The sequence below is a fragment of the Ambystoma mexicanum genome, chromosome 3p (genome assembly GCF_040938575.1).
Source record: "Ambystoma mexicanum isolate Mex_15411 chromosome 3p, UKY_AmexF1_1, whole genome shotgun sequence".
Taxonomy (NCBI): Eukaryota; Metazoa; Chordata; class Amphibia; order Caudata; family Ambystomatidae; genus Ambystoma; species Ambystoma mexicanum.
Window position 1 is genome coordinate 1,228,720,727 of NC_090925.1, and position 19,013 is coordinate 1,228,739,739.

Below are 19,013 nucleotides of genomic sequence, written 5' to 3' on the forward strand. Positions count from 1 at the left end.
TGATTTACAGCCTCTGTATATTACTTATAATTTAGCATATCTTCTCAAAGGCTGTTGATGATGGTTGGTTTGTGTGTACAGAGTTTGAGTTACAAAGCTGTATTGCATATACCATTTCCTAAACTATCTATTTGGTTGACTAACCCTGCAGCCCATCACTAAATGATCCACTAGGGAAACCAGACAGCAAAGGTTAGAGACCAGATTTATTTCCATACAGCGGTGCAGAAATGGGCTGGGAAACACCCTTCCAGACATTTCCCCCACCCATCGACACAAACTTCTAAAACGGAAAAGTTGGTATGACTCATTTAGTCGGTTGCATGATCATAGGGCTCTAATGGCACATTCTGTCCTTTGAGGGCATGACTTCACAGCATAATTTGAGACCTGTATGATTCTGGTTTGCCTACCCACATGTGCCAGACTACCACTTTCAATGGATCTTTCCATTCTATGTAATACAGCCTCATCCGGAAACTAGTGCCCATGTGGCCCTTGTTCCCATTCTCAGGCGCAGTGCAGCTCGCCTTCCACAGTGATGTTGAGTTGAGAAATTGGATATACCTGAACCCCACATAGCCCCTATATAAGGCCGAAACACCCTGGTGGTAGACTAACTTTTTCCAACCACAGTGCCACAAATGTTATTTCACTGTTTTGTACCGATCTACATCTTGTATACTTGTTCCGGTTGTTCATGTGATATGACCCCTGTCGTTCTTCTGATGTATCGACAGTAGAAACTGTATTATGTTATCTGTTTAGACATATGTGCAAGAAGTTCAACTTGCTTTTGTGTTATTGTGCAAATTTATATTGCTTTACCTTGTAACCAATTACGTTCAGCACTATACCTAAAACAATCAGCAAATACATGCTAGAAATTACAAAACTAAGTATTCTAAACATTTAGGTGTGGTACTCTGCTTTCTGTCCATGCAACCTCCCCTGACATGGCTACATTTGCTGCATCGTCTACTCTGATGGCTGCGGCTTCGTTCGGCTCATGTACCGATGTAGCGCGTTCAGAAATAAAATGCTGTGTTATTCAACAGTCTACATATTGTATCCATACAGTTTCTGATGCCCCCATGCAGTGAAGAAAATATTTCAACCATGTTCTCATTTTGAGAGACTGAAAACCTTTTTTTTGTCAGAGAAGAGGTTCAAGTAATGCTCAGGATACTTAAATCATGACTGATCCAGTCAAACTACCTGCCTGCTTAGCTAATGCTTATTGCTCCATTAGTACCCTAGTGAGATTTGTTCTTGCAGAGAGCCTCCTTTTTATTTTCCAGGGATTTTCTATGCTTGTTATTTCAGCACTTGAACATAAGCTTGTATTCTGATGAAAAAACATGATGTAACTTTTTTATATATAAAATATTTGATTGGGTTGTTCAAGTGACCGGGGAGTGTTCCATGGCTAATGTAAAAGATCTCTCTGTAAATATGTCCACATAATAGTTTTAATTCAAGAAGTGAATCTATGATATTTGTGAGCACAAAACTATTTGCGCTAAACCTTCATCCCAATTTTTCCAAGCAGCCCAAATGCTGGACCCTTGCTCGGTGCACCATAGGTAACCAAATCGCACTTCTCGGATGAAGCCCACAAGATATGTCTGGGGTTGCTTGTTTTTGATTGCAAAGGGGGTTGTCTCTAGTAGTGCGGGTTTAACTCATTTCGTTGGTGGTATTACTAGACTGATTTGCATATTTGTCCCCTTTGGCAATGGGACAGATGGCTAAAAGAAACTGTACAAAACAGCATTCCGGAAGGTTGCCCAGAGCATTGCGAACAGTTAAGATTAATTTTAAACCCTTCCATCTATCACATTTATTGGTTGGGAAATGTTTTTAGTTAGATGGGGAGGGAGGGCTTAACATGTACACTTGTCAATCAAGTGCATGCATCTGCCCATGCACATTTTTTTGGGATAATGGGTGCCCCGTTTGGCAATGTCCCTTTAGAACACCCACCATAGCAGGGGACAAACTGCTTTTTGTTCCCGGGTAGCCAAACCACTAATTACCAAGATCAACTTTGGGTAACTTTCTACCAGATGTCCATGTCACTCGTAAGTGGATGCCAATGGGAACGATGTGCTCTGCCCACCTTTCTAAAAGAGTTCTCTAGAGTAATAAACTCTGCTAGTTTGAATGTGATTAAGCGGGACCTGCTAGAGATCCCCACCTCTTTAGCCCCCATCAGCGAAATCTGCCTTTCCTCTTTATGGAAGGGTCTGTCATTTGCTTCCATTTGGAGTTGTATTTGTGTAAAATTCTCCTGCATGGGGGACTTGCATGTTTATGAATATTGCTAGCGTCAGGCTGGGAATCCTCTGTAAAATTGAAGCAGTTTAGCTTTAAAGCTAAAACTGCTCATAGCTTCTATAGCCTATTGCCATTTTGTGTCATACTGCCCCAACCAATGACCCTCCTCCTAAGAGCCACCGCTGGTGGCCATCTTCAGAATTTAGCCGTATGTTCTCGTGTTGGGAGTCCTCGTGTTTCGCTCCTTGAAATTCGATAACTCTTTTGCTGTTTTTGCCTATTTTGCAAAAAATTTGTCTTGATTCTTCATTGTCTTCAGTTACATTGTGACTACCGACGGTGGGGACCCATTGCCGGAGGGAGGTCCTTATCCATCATCGGATCGCCGACTCATGGTACGCTTCAGGCTTGGGTCTTTGCTTCAACACCATGAAGAAGAGTCTCTTGAGGGCCTGCGAAAACTGCTGCCTGAAGAAAATCTTCGATGATTGGCACCTCGGGTGCATCTACTGCCTAAATCCCGACCACAATGCGGTTGAATGTTCGATCTGCCAGGCCTTCTCCTCCAAGAGACAGGACTGCCATAGGAGGTTAGTGGCATGGATCGAGGAAGGGGAGGGCCTCTGATGTGGCCTCCGGGAGTAGTCGTCCTTCCAGGTCCAAGGAGTGCTCAGTCTGGTAAAGAGGTTGAGATCCTTTGAGGATGCTTCCTGTGGAAAATCGCAAAAAAAGGTGAATCGTATCATGCTCCAATGCCCTCTTCAATCGGTCGCCGTAGCTACGGGACCCAGATCAGAGAAAGGCCAGTCGCCATTGCCGGCTCCGTCGATTAAACTATTTGCAAGTGGACAGATTCTGAAATCGTTAATGCCTGCGGCCAAACATAAAACCTCATAATGGGGCATATCCTCTAAGGGCCACCAGCGGCTCCACCTTGGTCACACCCCCCACCCCTCAGTCATCAACATGATCCTTGTCGACTACCTCATCCGTCAATGAGTACCTCGCCGTCAACTTAGTCTACGAAGACTGGTCTTCCGTCGACAGCCTTAATCCCATCAAGGAGCTAGTCTACGACGGTCAGCGTTGACACGAACGGTCACCGCACCCAGGTATCCTTACTGCCTAGACCAACGATGTCATCTTTTGACTTTTTGAATTTGGTGAGGGAGATGCCTCCAGCCCATGGTTTCCTTCCTAGACCCACCGAGGCCCCAACGCTTATCACCATGGTCCCTCTGGGATCTTCTAGGAGGTCGGCAACACACTACCAGTTTGGAGGACCTGCCAGGGGGATTTTATAAGACCAGAAGCGGGGGGTGGGGAGGGGGGTTTCAAGGGGAGCCTGATGGCATGATGCCAATACCTTGGCAAGTGGTGCAATCTCACCAGTCCTCTGCCTTTTAGCCCCCCACTTCAGGGTCTAGCACCTGCACCAAAGGATCTGTCTTTGGCCATTTTGACCACTTTGCGCACACTGGCGGCAGAGATCCAGCAGCGTCTACCTGCTGTTCCCAATGCTGTTTAAACAATGAGTCCTCAAAGGCGTCCTTGAGCTCTGCCGGTGCTGCCTCATCTGACCCCTTTTTCTCCTCGCCCATTGCTGGTTGCACCTCTTCCTGTGGTGGAGGAAGCAGCTTAAATGGACACTGATAATGTCACAACCAATACGCAAGGCACAAATGAGTTCGAGGACTATCCCGCAGATGGGCAACCCCCTGACGTCGAGGTGCCCTAAAGGGCATCTCTGCCAGACTAGATTGGGTCATTCCATGACATGATCTCGAGGGCAGTGAAGCTATTCAACCTCATTCCTGAGGAAAAGAAAATGGAAGGCTTCATTTTGGAATGCCGGGGGTCTTCCAAGAGGACCATTGTTTCAGTCCCCATGTGGATGACATTTGGGAGGATTGCCTGTTGGTTATGAAGACCCCCAACACAACTCGTGCAAAATTGGATTGCTTGGAAAAGTACTGGGTTACAAACTCGGCCCCTAAATGCCTCTGGTGTCAGCCCTCGCCAGACTCTGTGGTTTTGGCCACTGCTTGGAGCTCCTCCAACCAGTCTTCCTTGTTTAAGGGTCCTCTGGACCAAGAGGGTAAAAAGCTGGATGCAACAGGGAAATCATCACAACTGCAGCATCTACGATCAAAGCCACCAAAGCCCTTGCATTCTCCCGAGGTATGATGGAGAGTTATGGCACAAGTTGGGCCCCACCCTCAAATTCCTGCCGCATGGCAAGAAAGTGAAATCGAAATCCCTGGCTCTGTTCCAAGAAGGCGAGGTTGCTTGCTACCATGCGATCAGTCTCCCTCGACATCACGGATTCAGGCTTTTGCCAGATGGGTAATGGGGTAGCCCTCTGCCACCAGGGTTAGCTCAAGGCCACCAACCTCTGCATAGATGTGCAAAACAAGGTGGTCGATCTGCTATTCGATGATGAGAACCTCTTTGGAAAGGCAGTCAACAAGACTCTACAGGCCATACAAACGCACACCAAGACGGCACTTTCTTTGGGCACTTTTCAACAGAAGCCTTCCGTTCATGCCTGTAAAGTGAGTCTCAATGTCCTCTGAGAGATTCACATCCTATTACCAGCCCTCCCGTTCACCCACACAGGAGGCTCATAGGGGACATGCCCAAGCTAACGGAGGTTGCATCCAGTGTTGGTCTCCCATCCAGGATGCAGATGCCGAATCAGGCCTGAATTGGCCTGGTACCTGCTCCCCCACTTCTGTACCCCAGTGGGGGGGGGGCGTTTTATTGCAATTTGTGGATCAGTGTTGCAAGATCTCCAGACAAATGGGTGCTTGTTGTCCTTTAGCAGGTGCCCACTCTGGAATTCATGACAATTGTCCTCTCATTCCTCCCATCCCATGATAACAGCACGTGGCAAAGCTGCTAAAGGAAGTTCAAGCCATGCTAAGGAAAGGGGCAATAGAGCCCGTCTCTCACCGCCACTGAGTCTACTCCAGATACTTTCTGATATGTAAGAAGTTGGGAGTGTGGAGACCCATTCTAGACTTGGGACACCCCAACAGATTCCTCAAATTCCAGAACTCTGGATGGTCAAGCTGTAGCACATGCTCGGCCAGCTGGAGGAAGGAGATTTCCTGGTGACCCTTGACTTGAGGATGCTCAATTCTACATATCCATTCATTGCAAACACCGGAAATTCCTGCGTTTTGTTGTTCAAGGGCACCATTACCAGTTCAAGGCCCTGCCATTCAGCCTAAAGTCTGCCCAGGAGTTGTTCACCAAATACTTGGCTCCGATGGAAGCGCACCTGCATTGTAAGGGAATCCATGTTTCTCCAGCATCGGGTCTGGCATGGATTCACATGCTCATGAATATTCCCCGTCGTCAGGCTGGGAATCCTCGCTACAGAAAAAAATCGGTATCAGTTTCGTTTCTGATCTGTCTTTCCTAGTAGTAACCAATCACTGATCTCTGGGTCATACTGCCCACAGCCAATGACTGCCCTCTCCCTAAGCCCCGCCTCCGGCAGCCATCCTCAGATTTTTACAGCACTTGCTATAGCTCTCGAGCTTTTGCTCCGTTTTCGCGCTTTTTGAAAGAGAATTTCTCATTTTTCGATTAAATTGAGCCTCAAGCTCCACCGTCTTTACATCCGATCAACGGGGACCCGTTTCGGAAGTTTCTACGCCCCTCAAGGGTGAAGATTTCGTCGAACGACGCTTTTGGAGGATTCCAGAAATTTCTGAGGCCTACCATGCCTCTCCGGACATGGCCCAGGAGAAAGGGAGCTCGACGCCCGGGAAGCTGTTCAGGGCCTGCCCTGGATGCCAGCTGCAGAACGTGTTCAAGGAAGACGAGCATTCCTTATGCCTCTACTGTCTTCACGAGGACAAAACGCACGTGGAGGAGGACTGTGCGTTTTGCGGAGCGGACCATGAGGGACCGCTATCTTCGTCTCGCCAACTGGCTGGAGGGAAAGAGCCCGTCAGGTGAGAAGAAAAAGAAGAAATCCGAGCGGTCTTCTAAGTCCTGTGAGGGCGCCCCGACGACGGGGGCCCAACAGAAGGCTAAGCACCGGGAGCGCCGAACGGTCGGGCTCCTCGGCTGCCAGGCAGGACGCATCCTCCCTGGCGCCATCGACCACAAGCTAACGCTCTGGCTCGGGTAAGAGTAAATCCGAGAACCCGGCCAAACTTCTGGAGAGGCCCCGGTCGATCTCAAAGATTTCGGCTGATGGGGAGCGAGGCAGGGAGCCCTCCCCCAAGGTGAAGGCCACAAGCATGCAGTTGGTGACTAAGGCCTTGATTCACCCAGCCAAGGCCTCTATCGAGGAGGTCACAGCAACCCTGGCGCAGCCTGCAGAGGTTACACCAGTGGTAGCAGCCTCAGGGCCCAGAGTCTCCTTGCCACCTCGGAGGGAGGCATCTTTCAAGCCCATCGAAAGAACCCCCACGAAGCCCCATGGAGAAAGAGGGGGGGGGGCAGTGGCCGTCGTGGATTCAGACACAACCTCCGAGGAGGAACTTGTCGAAGTCCCTGAGAGCCACGACGCAGGCATGGAGGACCAGCCCCTCGAGAGGCATCCCGACGAGAGGGACAGAAGCGACAGCGGCGCCGACAGGACCCCAGACGAACCGTCGCAGCCAGTGCCGCAGGACAACTCGGCGGCCATTTTGATGGCAATTCAATCCTTATGCTCTGAAATAAGGACTAGATTGCCTTTACCCCCGACGGAGGAGCCGGAGCCAGGCCAGATGGAGGAGCCAGGGACAGGCCCGTCGGGGGTCCACCACCCAAGAGCATAAGAACACCTCCTCCTACACCCTTCGAGGCCTGCTCAACCCTCCTCCCCGTCCACGTTCCGCGTGGATGACACGGGCACGGACACAATGGGTACGGACGACGAGGGCGGCGATGGCGGGGTGGACTCCCCCACCCCCTGCCCGGGCTTCCCCGCCCGATGAGATTGGATCCTTCCATGCGATCTCCAGGGCATCCAAGCTTTTCCGGCTCTGCCATGAAGAAAAGTTTGGGTTCCTCTATCAACGTCGAGAGACCAAGAGAAAGACGGTCCTCTACTGGATGCCATCTGGGACGAGGGGCTCTCCCTCCTCAAGAACCCGTCCACGACGCCGGCAAAAAGGGACCAATACGAAAAGAAGTACCGGGTCCCCGACGCGGCCACCTCTATGCCTTAGAGCACAGCCGACCCCGGATTCAGTCGTCTCGGCGGCTGCCAGGAAGAAGGCAGGGGGGCATCGGCATCGACTTCACCGCCGGACGGCGAGGGAAAGAAGCTCGACGGGATGGGATGACGAGTCATCACGTCGGCGTTGACGACGATTAAGGCGGCTGACGCCCTGGCTATCGTTGCCCGTTATGACAGGGAACTTTGGTATAAAATCGCTCCCTTGTGGACTTCCTGCCGGACGACAAGAGGGCAGAAGCCCTGGAAATCTTGCAAGAAGGCGAGGTGGCGTCGGACCACGCCATAACGGTGGCGACTGACATCGCTGACACCGGTTTCCGCCAGTTGGGTAGCGGTGTTTGCCTCACACGGGGCGGATGGCTTAAGGCGACGGATTTCCTCCAGGACGTACAAGCCAAAGTATTGGACATGCCCTTCGACGGGAACAACCTGTTTGGGAAGACAGTCGATGAGTCCCTGCAAGCCATCAAAACGGACACGGAGACAGCCCGGGCCCTGGGGGTTCTCCAGCAACGACGGCCGTCTTTTGGAACACCGGAGGCAAGCAAGAGGCCTCCAAAGATTCCGGCATCGGCTCCTCTACCTACCGTCAAGCGGCCCGTTCCTCGACGCAGGAGGCTTATAGAGGACGGGGGCAAGTCTGGAGGTTCCCGCAGTCATCGCCAGGGTGGTCAAGGCGGCCTCGAAACAGGACTGAAGTTCGTCAGCGTGTGGGAGTCCATCTCCACCGACTGTTGGGTGCTGGAAACCCTGGCCCAGGGGCACGCCCTTGAGTTTCTAAAGAAGTGCCCTCGTGTGCCACCCGTGGCCAGGAAGGAAAACCACGTACCCCAGCTTCTGCTGGAGGTAAGGGCGATGCTCAAGAGTGCCATCGAGCTCGTCCGGGTGTACTCAAGATACTTTCTCGTAAAGAAGACAGGAGGTTGGCGTCCCATCCTGGACCTGCGGGGACTGAACAAGTACATCAAGACTCAGAAGTTCCGGATGGTCACTCTCCAGCACGTGCTGGGACAGCTGGAGGACGATTTCCTGTCGTCGTTGGACTTGGAGGATGCCTACTTCCACATTCCCATTCTAAAAGGACACCGGAAGTTCCTCAGGTTTGTGGTCCAAGGACGGCACTGCCAGTTAAAGGCCCTCCCGTTCGGATTAAAGTTGGCACCCAGGGTATTCACCCAGGGTATTCACCAAGTGCCTAGCACCTGTGGCGGCGTGGCTACGCCTGCAAGGGATCCACGTCTATCCCTACCTGGACGACTTGCTCATCCGTAGAACACACAGCGAAGACCGTGCAGCTACTCACAGACCTGGGGTTCTCCATCAACTTCCCTAAATCCCACCTGGTCCCTTCGCAGGTCGCCCTGTTTCTGGGAGCCAAGTTTGATAGTGGCACAGCTGGCCTCGCCGTCCGACGAAAGCCATCCTGGGCAAGGTACAACGCCTGCTATCCACGGATGTAGCCAGGGTAAGATCCATCAAATCCCTTCTCGGGATGATGTCCTCCTGCATCTATTTGGTACGCCTGTGCAGACTTTCGAATACGTCCACTGCAAGAGTTCCTCGACGCACGCTGGATCCAGGCGAGTGGCAGCTTCGAGGACAGGATACCGCTCAACGAGATCTTCGGACGAGCGATCCGGTGGTGGGGCACCCGCACTCATCTGACGGCGGGCGCAGACTTTCAGACCCCAGCTCACCAGGTAACCGTGACGACGGATGCCTCCCTGGAAGGGTGGGGAGCGCATACCGGAGATCTCAATGCGAGAGGCCTTTGGCTCCCGGAGGAAAAACAGCTTCATTTCAACATTCTGGAGCTCCGTGCAGTGTTTTGGGCCCTCGGATCTTTTCTTCCGTCCCTTAACGGCAAGGTGGTGAGGATCTTCACCGACAACACCACCACGATGTTCTACATCAGGAAGCGGGGTGGAACCAGATCCCCAGCTCTGTCCAAGGAAGCCCAGGATCTATGGCACTGGGCCGTCAACCAGGGGATGTTTCTGGTACCCTTTCATCTGGCAGGGATAAAGAACACCATCGCCGACTCACTCCACAGGGAGCTGCGCTCGTGCCATGAGTGGGAGCTGCGCCAGGATCAAGTGGATAGACTCTTCAGGCTGTGGGGCAGACTGTCATGATGCCTACCCCTGGGGAACCAGACCAGGTCCAGCAACAACAATTTGTTTTGAGCAAGCCCAAAAACCCCTGCTAGGGGCTGTTTGGGTGCAGTCCTGGTGCCTATGGCGCCAGGCTCATATGGAGTCAGTCCTGGCACCTATGGCGCCAGGCTCATAGAGTAGAACTTACCTGATGCAGACCATGCTGCAAGCTTACCTGGTGCAGACCATGCTGCAGAGCTCCAAGCCAAATGAGTCTTGGAAGGGACTATTTTACCTAGGGACTATTTTTACTCGGGTGGGGCTGGGAAAGAATACTTACCTGGGACTACTTTGGAGGCTATTTAAACCACGCCCGAAGAGCAGCACACGCTTCGCGTTATTCTGCATCCAGCAGCGTAACGCTCACTGTGTCTGCAAGCCTGCAGTCTTCTGCCACGCCCGCCTTGAGTCTGCAGCTCCTAGAAAAAGGGAGGAACAGAAGGAGAAAAGGTTAGAATAAGAGCAAACCTTCGATCCTTACCTGAATTCCGGATCCACCACACCTTCGAGCTGGAAGAAAGAAGCATTTATGCGCACTGCCTCGCCTGCTGCAGCGCCGCGCTGTACTCGCCGGCCTTCGCAGCATTCTCACGATCCACTGCATCCTTCTGCACGTTCCCGCCCCATTCTGGCACCTAAGGGGAGCACAAGAACAGCAAAGGTGAGCCAAGGAAATAAACAGAGGCAATAGTAACTACCCCCATAGACTTACCTGATTACCGCCGGGGGTGCTATTCCTCTTCACAGGTCGGCCCAGCCTCCATTGCATCCTCGCTGCACCCCGCCCTCTAAGGGGAACAAAAGGACGACAGGGTGAGACAACGGGACAAATAAGGCAAACTCTTCTCACCGCAATAAACTTAGCTAATTTTACCGCCGGAGGCATAATTCCCTGAACTTCATATTTTCTCGCCACACCTGAATAAGGGAACACTAACGAACTACATATTTTTCGGAGTAAATATTGTTCTGGAACTCACCAATTCCTTCGAGCCAGTGAAGCAGCTGGTTATCAACGCGCCCCTGCGCTCAATGCAGGATGGAGAGCTCATCTTTTCAAACCATCAGGTGAGACTATAAGAGGGGACAACAAAGGTGATGTGTGGGGAGAACAGCAGGGGTGGGAGGAATTTACGCTCAACTCCACGGGTGATTAATTCCCTTTCTCCATTTGCAGAAGAATATACCTACGGGCCAAGCAAACGAAGCTAGGTGGGCCAGTCCGTCATCTCGGCCCTACGCGTCACATTGGTGGAGACCGCAGCTGTCCAGTTCGGATCGACGCCTCTGTGGGAGCCAGGTGAGCGTAACAGACCCCAGGTCGATCTCTTCGCGACGGCGACAAACTCCAAGGACCAGAGGTTCGCCAGCAGGTTCCCCCAACCGAGGAGCATGGGCGATGCTTTTTCGTTCCCCTGGGACAACATTTTCCTCTATGCTTTCCCGCCGTTGCCACTGCTACTCCGGCTCGTCAGCCAGCTCAAGAGGTCCCGGTGGAGGATGATCCTCATCGTACTGGCGTGGCCGAGACAGATCTGGTTCCCGGACCTTCTGGACTTACCGGCGTCCCCACTAGTCAGACTGCCCGTGGACGTGGATCTTCTCTCCAGAGAAGGAGGCGCCATTCTTCATCACGACCCGAAGTCGCTGAATTTGCAGGCCTGGCTCCTGCAGCACTAGAGTTTGGGGGATACGATATACCGGCCGTCTGCAGATAGGTTCTTGCAAAGGTCAGGGCGTCCTCAACTCTCAAGTGTTACGGACACAAATGGAAGAGATTCTCTGTCTGTCTGGGGCCGGGCACAGAAGATTAACCCTCTACGGATTACGGCCCCTCAAGTACTGCCATACCTACTGTCGTTGGCCAAGGCTGGACTAGCTCACGCCTCCATCAAGATGCATCTGGCTGCCATCTCCAGATGCACCAGGACAACAAGACGGGTGTCCTTGTGGTCTCTTTGCCTGGTGAAGGAATTTATGAAGGGACTATTCCGCTCGTTCCCGCCGGTGAAAGCCCCAGCCCCGGCGTGGGAGCTCAACGTGGTGCTGACTAGGCTCCTGGGGGCTCCTTTCGAGCCTATGCATACGGCACCATTGAAGTTCCTATCGTGGAAAACGGCTTTTCTTGTGGCCATCACCTCCGCACGGCGCGTGGGAGAGATTCAGGCCCTATCTTGCAAGCCTCCATACTTGACTTTTCACCACACGAGGGTGGTGCTCAGGACGCATCCCTCCTTCATGCCCAAGGTGCCGTTGAACTTCCACCTCAACGAGCCCTTGGTGTTACCAGGTTTCTTCCAGTCACCTTCGTCGCCGGCCGGGAGGACTTTGCACTCGCTGGATGTAGCTAGAGCGCTGAAGTTCTACATGGACCGCACGAAGAGTTTTCGGAAGACGTTGCAGCTTTTTGTGAACTTTGGGCCTGCAAATCAAGGGAAAGCTCTCTCGAAGGCTTCCATTTCCAGATGGCTCTCCGGCTGGATCGTGCACTGTCACCGGTTGGCAAACCGACCACTGCCCGGCCGTCCGAGAGCCCATTCGACCAGAGCGATCGCTGCTACCACGGCGTTCGTGTCTGGTGTGCCCCTGCTGGACATCTGCAGGTCTGCTACGTGGAGGTCGACGCACACCTTCAGGAAATGCTACTGCGTCGATCGGGATTCCAGGGAGGAGTCCAGGGTCGGCCAAGCAGTGCTGCGCAACCTGTTCGCCTGAAGGGCCTGGTGAGGAGGTAAGAGTTGCTTAATGTTGAGCCTTTTGCCACCTCCCGTGGTTGTGCATGTGTACTGCTATGCAATCTTATATTCATGAGCATGTGATTCCATGCCAGACCCCATGCTGGAGAAGGAACAAGTTACTTACCCGTAACTGTTGTTCTCCAGCATGGGCCTGGCATGGATTCACATGCGAACCCTCCCGCCTACCTCTCTGCGGCTCTTCACTTGGTCAAACTGCCACTTTACGTGCTACTAAATCTGAGGATGGCTGCCGGAGGCGGGGCTTAGGGAGAGGGCAGTCATTGGCTGTGGGCAGTATGACCCAGAGATCAGTGATTGGTTACTACTAGGAAAGACAGATCAGAAACGAAACTGATACTGATTTTTTTCTGTACCGAGGATTCCCAGCCTGACGACTGGGAATATTCATGAGCATGTGAATCCATGCAAGACCCATGCTGGAGAACAACAGTTACAGGTAAGTAACTTGTTCCCTATCTCTACCTAGACGATTGGCTAATCCTATCCCGCTTTCACGCGTTGGTAATCGGACACAGTGGAGACCACTCAGACGCTGACTTCTCTGGTTTTCTCGATAAACTATCAGAATCCTACGTAACGCCATCTGAGAAGGTGCCTGCCTCAACAGACTCTCGTGTCTAGCGACTCCTTCGGAAGAGATGGTGAAGGCCATCCTGGGAAAGGTCCAACTGCTATCCCTTGCGTTGCAACAGTCCGGTCCGAGTCATGGCTGGGGATGATGTCCTCCTGCATCCGTCTAGTTTCCTTTTGCAGACTGCAGATGAGACCCCTTCAAGAATTTCTGGATGCCAGATGGCAGCAAGTCACTGGTGCATGGAATGATAAGATTGCCCTCAATTGGTCATTCTGTCAGGGCCTGCATTGGGTGGTCCTTTCACCCACATTTCTTGCAGGACGCTTCTTTTCAGATCCCAGCGTATCGGGAGACAGTCAATTATGCCTCTCTGGAGGGTTGGTGAGCCCACACGGGACGTTCTTACAACAGAGGCACATGAACATCCTGGCTCTCTGGGTAGTTGGGTGCTCAAGTCTTTTCAACCTCCGCTCCAGGGGAAGGTGGTGCAGACCACCACCATGTTAATGGGTGGGACGTGCTCCCCCACTTTCTCTTTGGAGGCGCAGAATCTGTGGCAGTGGGCCATTGCTCAACAGATATTTCTCGTCCCATTTCACCTGGCAGGTGTTCAAAACACCATTACAGATTGTCTCAGCAGGGAGCTGCGGTCCTGGCACGAATGGGAGCTCCAGCAAGTGTCCCGTCTCTTCAGCGAGTGGGGATCTCCCTCAGATCAACCTCTTTGCCACATCTACCAATGCCATGTGTCAGACATTTGCCAGCAGTTATCCTCAGCCAAGTAGTCTTGGGAAGGCCTCTTTGTGTACACATTCCCACTGATTCCCCTGTTACTATGAGATATCAGCACACTCGGACGTAACCACTGTAAGATGACCCTCATTGGACCGGCTTGGCCTAGGCAGATCTGGTACTCGGACCTTTTCCATCTGTCGATGGTTTCAGCCATCAAACTGCCTCCACTTCCAGACCTTTCCAGAGAAGGAGGGTCAATCCTGCACCACGACCCAGCGTCTGAGCCTCACACCCTGGCTCCTTCAGCCCTATAAATGTGCACTACTCACTGCTTGGAATGCAAGAAGAGATCTAGCCAAGGCCAGGGCTCCCTCTACGCTTGATTGCTACAAGCACAAGTGGAAGCGTTTTACAGTGTGGAGCCAGCCATGGAAGATTTCTCAGCTGTGCGTGACAGCTCTGCAGCCCCCCCTGTACTTGCTCTGGCTGGCTGGTTCTTAGAGAGGCACAGCTTCACCTCACTGATGCACAACAAGGCTGAAACACGTGTATGGAGTTGCTGTTGGTCCTTGTTCAGAGAATTGCCTAGTATTTCGATGCTGGACTGCCCCTGGGCAGGACAAAGACTGATATGCAGGGACATTTCTTCTCTGTGAAAGGAACAGTGAGCTAAAGACTTGGTAGAGTCTCTCCCAGGGGTTATTCACCAAAGAACAGGTCATTGGGCTGTGTTCGTGCAGGTAGAGCGATTCCCAGACCCCCTCTGCCCCCATTTTGCAATTTAAAAGCAACGCACACAATCTGGTGTTTCGGTTTCCAGCAGCAACTCTGTGAAAATGCAACCAGCTCGGAGAGAATGTCCAGGTGGCTTACTTTGGAGTTGATTGGTCCCACCAACTCAAAGGGAGAAGTCGTCCTTGCAGGGGCTTCTCTGTCGATATGAATTTGGAGTTTCAGCACAGCAGCAGGGCTTCACCGGGCAAACCAACGGTCCAGGAGTTGCAGCAGGCGTCCTCTTCAAGTTCTTCAGTTCCTTCGTCCAGTGGTCGACTCTGCCTTCCAAGCAAATAGCCTCCCCTTTTATTCAGTTCTCTCCCATTAATTCCAGCCCAGCTGTCAGTCACCCAGCAGGGTGGCTGTCCTTGCCGGACACTCAGCCGGCCAATTATCCCAGAGTGCATTTGGGTCTCCTAGGAGACTAAGCACAGGGAGTTTTGTGCACCTCCCTCTTCCTGCCTACCCGACACACCCTGGAGCTAGAGGCGGGCTTCACTCGTGAATCCCGCCAAAGGCAAAGCAAACAATGGGACCAAACCTGGTTTGGCACGCAGAGTAAATCTCATGAAGGAACTTTCCACAAAGAAGTGGCAAAAAAGACCGGGGCATTTTGACAGAAATGGCACCATTGGGTGCTTTACTGCAGCTGCAAACGCTGCCAGCGAAAAAAACACACCACAGTAGTTAAAATCAAACTACTGCCACCAGCCATTCAGTGAGGAAAGGGTAACATAAAAATGTTACATGAGAAGCTAGACAAAGGGGATACTAGGTAACCCATCTAGTACCCGATTGTTAGATAGTGTGGACTGGGTCTTTAAAGTTACAAATGTAAGTAAAGTCAATTTCACTTTACTGCTGTGGGAAACAGTAGTTTATCCCAGAGAAGGTATTTAAACCTTTGGCAAATCTGAAATATCTCCCTCTGCCACTGCACTGAAGGTGCGGTGTGACACAATGTAAAAGACACACAAAGTTAAGAAATCACATTAAAATACATGAGAGAGTGGAAAAGAAGGGTCTCATTCTCTCCAGGTTAAAAAGGCCTTCAAAATCCAGCAAAGTTGCTGGGGGTCTCTAAGGTAGTGGGAATTATCATATTTCTGAGAATTCTCCCTAACACTACCTACCAGTGCAGGGCGTGGTATTATTTTCAGTTGCCCTTTGTTTGTCTTGCATCCGGGCATCCAGGGATCACCCGTGTAGAGGCAGTTTTTGTGATCTATATTGGGTCCAGTTAACAGACTGTTCTTGATGCTGGATGGCCCAGGCACCCCGAGATGGAGACCACCACAAGTCCCCAGACAGAACCTGATCGAATCTGGCAGCAGTGAAGAGCATCACAGTCAGGCAGAGGCAGTTTACTCGCGTGGTGAGACCAAAACTGCTCTTTGAAGCTCCCTCTTAGAGTTGAAGTGCAGAAACTGCACGAGGATGGTTCCTGGGCCTCAAGCTGTAGACCTGCAGAGTTATAAAGTGCAGCTTGGAGCGACTACCGATGCACAACAGATGCCCCGAACGGAGCTTGTCAGCCCATAGAATGGTCCTGAAACACTCCAAAGGTGCCTGAGGGCAGACAGATGTGCAGAGGCCTGGATTAGTGGTCTTACCAACCCAAGGGTCGAAACACTGACTAGGGTCTTCAGGAGATGGGGGTCTAGAGTCAGGACTTCACAGGGAATTGGCTGAAGGCCATGCTACAAGTCTTCAACCGTCATCCATAGGTAAATGGCAAGCTGCAGCTATTTCCCAGTAATGTCTGCCTCCACCGACATTCTGACTTATGGCTGCAGGAGAACTCATTTGATCCTAAATGTGAGCCAGGGTTGCCTCCAGCCCTCCAATGGGAAGGATCTGCTCCATTCAAACTAGCAAGGGCATTCAAATCTTGGTCATGCTCTTGCCCCACATCTGCCCTCGAACAGACATACCCTGGTCAGTCCGTGAATTGGGACCGGGCAGTTCCAGCCCTCATATCACACTACCTCTCTGAGGAAAGCTGAGGCTTTGCAAAGGATACAATAGCCAAAGGACGGGTTGAGAAACGCATGCATGGCCATTTTCAGTTTATGGTACTCAAAAAGGCATTATGGAGTAAAATGCAAAAGTGCATGCATGAAAAGCAAGACATGTGGTTCAAGACTATCGACTGGAAATATAGAGACCTAGGCTAACTTGCCTTCGGTGTGGGTTGCACAACCAAACAATCCACTACGTGCGAGCTGCTTCTACGTTTTCTCGAGTTTTCAACGGAAAAAGGTTCTATTTTTGTTCCAAAAGAGCCAGTGTGCTCTCTTCTCCATCTGCTGACAGCAGCGATCAGTTGTCAGGGAATCTCAGCACCCCTCAAGTGCCAAGTTCGCACAAAGATTCCAGAAGGCCATCGGGCCTACTTCGTGCCCTCCGACCATGACTGAGGAGAAGGAGGAAGATTCCACCCCACCCCACCCCCCCTTCAAGTCCTACACCAAGTGCGGGCTACGGAATGTATTTGAGGACAGGCACCTGCAATGCCTCTGCCTGCATCCAGACCACGTGGAAGGAGAGTGTGAGATATGCCTCGGTTTCTCCAAGAAGACGACGAAGGAAAGGCACCGTAGGCTGACGGCATGGCTGAATGCCAAGGCCTCTTCCCCCGTGCTCTGAGCAGGGTCAAGCCTCACCCAGGACTGGGCGGACTGAGGAGCAGTCTTCTAAGTCCTTTGGCGGCACCTCATCCGTGGGGGCCCCCAAGACCAGGCCAAGAATGGCAAGTCTGGGTCCACCGGGGTCGCCGCAGAAAGCGGGTCCCACGGTGGACAGGGTGCGATGGACATCACTGTCTGCCTCCATTGCCAGCCGGCAATCGAGCTCCACCTCGAAAAGGAAATTCTCCAGCCCCGCTAAACTACGGGAGACGCCGCGGACGAGGTAAAGAAGGCCAAACTGCCCAGAAAGACCTAATCGGCACAGGAGAAGACTTTGTCGACGAGTTGGTGGCGGTTGCTCTCAAGAAGGCTAAGGGGGGGCTGACCCTGTGAAGTTACCCCCCGCAGCATAGAAGGTATCCCTGCGAAACCACAGCAGTGACTTTGGCAAAATCTGCTGGCACGCCGGGAAAGGGGACACCATCTCCGAACCCGGTTCCAGCCCCTAAGGGTAGAAGAAAAGGGAGGGGCAGGCAAGGAGGCCTGGATCAGTCCCAGGGCATGGCCCCAACTATGGAGGTTTCGTCCATGGAGGACGAGGACGTGGAGGCCTTACACACGGCCCATAAGGACGTGGAAGAGGAAGACGGTGACGCAGGGCCTAGTTTTACAATCACGCCAGCTCAGCCGAGGGATATGTCTCTGGACATCTTGTCGACCCTCCATACCTTGGTGTTGGAGATACAGAAGAGGATGCCATAGGGCCTGGTTCCTATGGCCCCCAAGCCCTTGATCAGCCACCAGGAAAGAAGAAACAATCTCATCAGGTGCCCCCATTTCAGCCTCCACATCTGCGTCGGGCTTCCTCTTCCCCCAGATGACCCAGACACTGGTACGGGGATGGATACGGCCACAAGAATATCGTCGCAATGGGCAGCGGGTCTCCGAAGCCTAGGGCGTCCCCACCGGATGAGGTGGGCATTTCCATTCCATGATCGCCAGAGCCTCTGAACTATTCTGGCTTGTTCCAGATGAAACCAGGAAGGACGGTTTCTTGTACCAGAGGCATGAGGCCAAGAGGAAGACCATCATGGCGGTGACCCTTTACGGATGACGTGTGGGAGGAGGGGCTGGCCCTCTTGAAGAACCCTTGCACTGCTCCGGCCAAACGGGATAGGCTGGAGAAGTAGTACCGGGTGCTGGAATCCGCACCCAAATGCCTGAGGTCGCAACCATTGCCGGATTCTGTGGTTTTGGCGGCCGCGATGAAACAGTTGGCTAACCAGTCTTCGTCTTCAGTCCCTCCGGACAGTGAGGGGAAGAAGATGGATGCGATGGGAAGGAAGGTGATTTACACTGTGGCGCCCATCATCAAGTTGGCGAATGCACTGGCGATCCTAGCCAGGTACGAGTGGGAGCTGTGGTACAAGCTGGGTCCGATTTGGGAGTTCCTCCCCAACGACAAGAAGTTGGAGGCATTCGCTGTCTTCCAGGAAGGGGAGGTAGCGTTGGATCGAGCCATCACAGTGGCGCTAGGATGTTTCTGACACAGGGTTCTGGCAGATGAAGGCCACAAATTTCCACCAGGAGGTCCAAACGAAGGTACTGGACATGCCTTTCGATGGAGATAACCTTTTCGGGAATGTCATCGACAAGTCCCTACAGGCCATCAAGGAAAATGGAGGTGGCCCGTACCCTGGGCACCCTCCAGCAGCACCGCTTTTTTTTATTTATTTTTTTTTTTTTATGCTCCTCCAGCAGAAAGTCGAGCAGGTCTTCCAAAGGTTTCTCCTCATCGTACCGTCCGCTTTCCAGATCCATGACTCAGTAAGCCTACAGAGGCTGTTCACAGGCCTAAGGTGGCGGAGGACAGCGTCGCCCATAGGGCAGGATGCTGGTGCTAAAGCAAGCCTGAAC

The 19,013-nt window shown here is 52.3% G+C and overlaps 1 protein-coding gene across 1 annotated transcript in view; it reads left to right on the forward strand.

The window, feature by feature from the left end:
- The window catches only part of CTNNA1 (catenin alpha 1), a 505,233-nt gene that overhangs the window by 197,792 nt on the left and 288,428 nt on the right, over positions 1-19,013 (forward strand). The window lies entirely within an intron of this gene.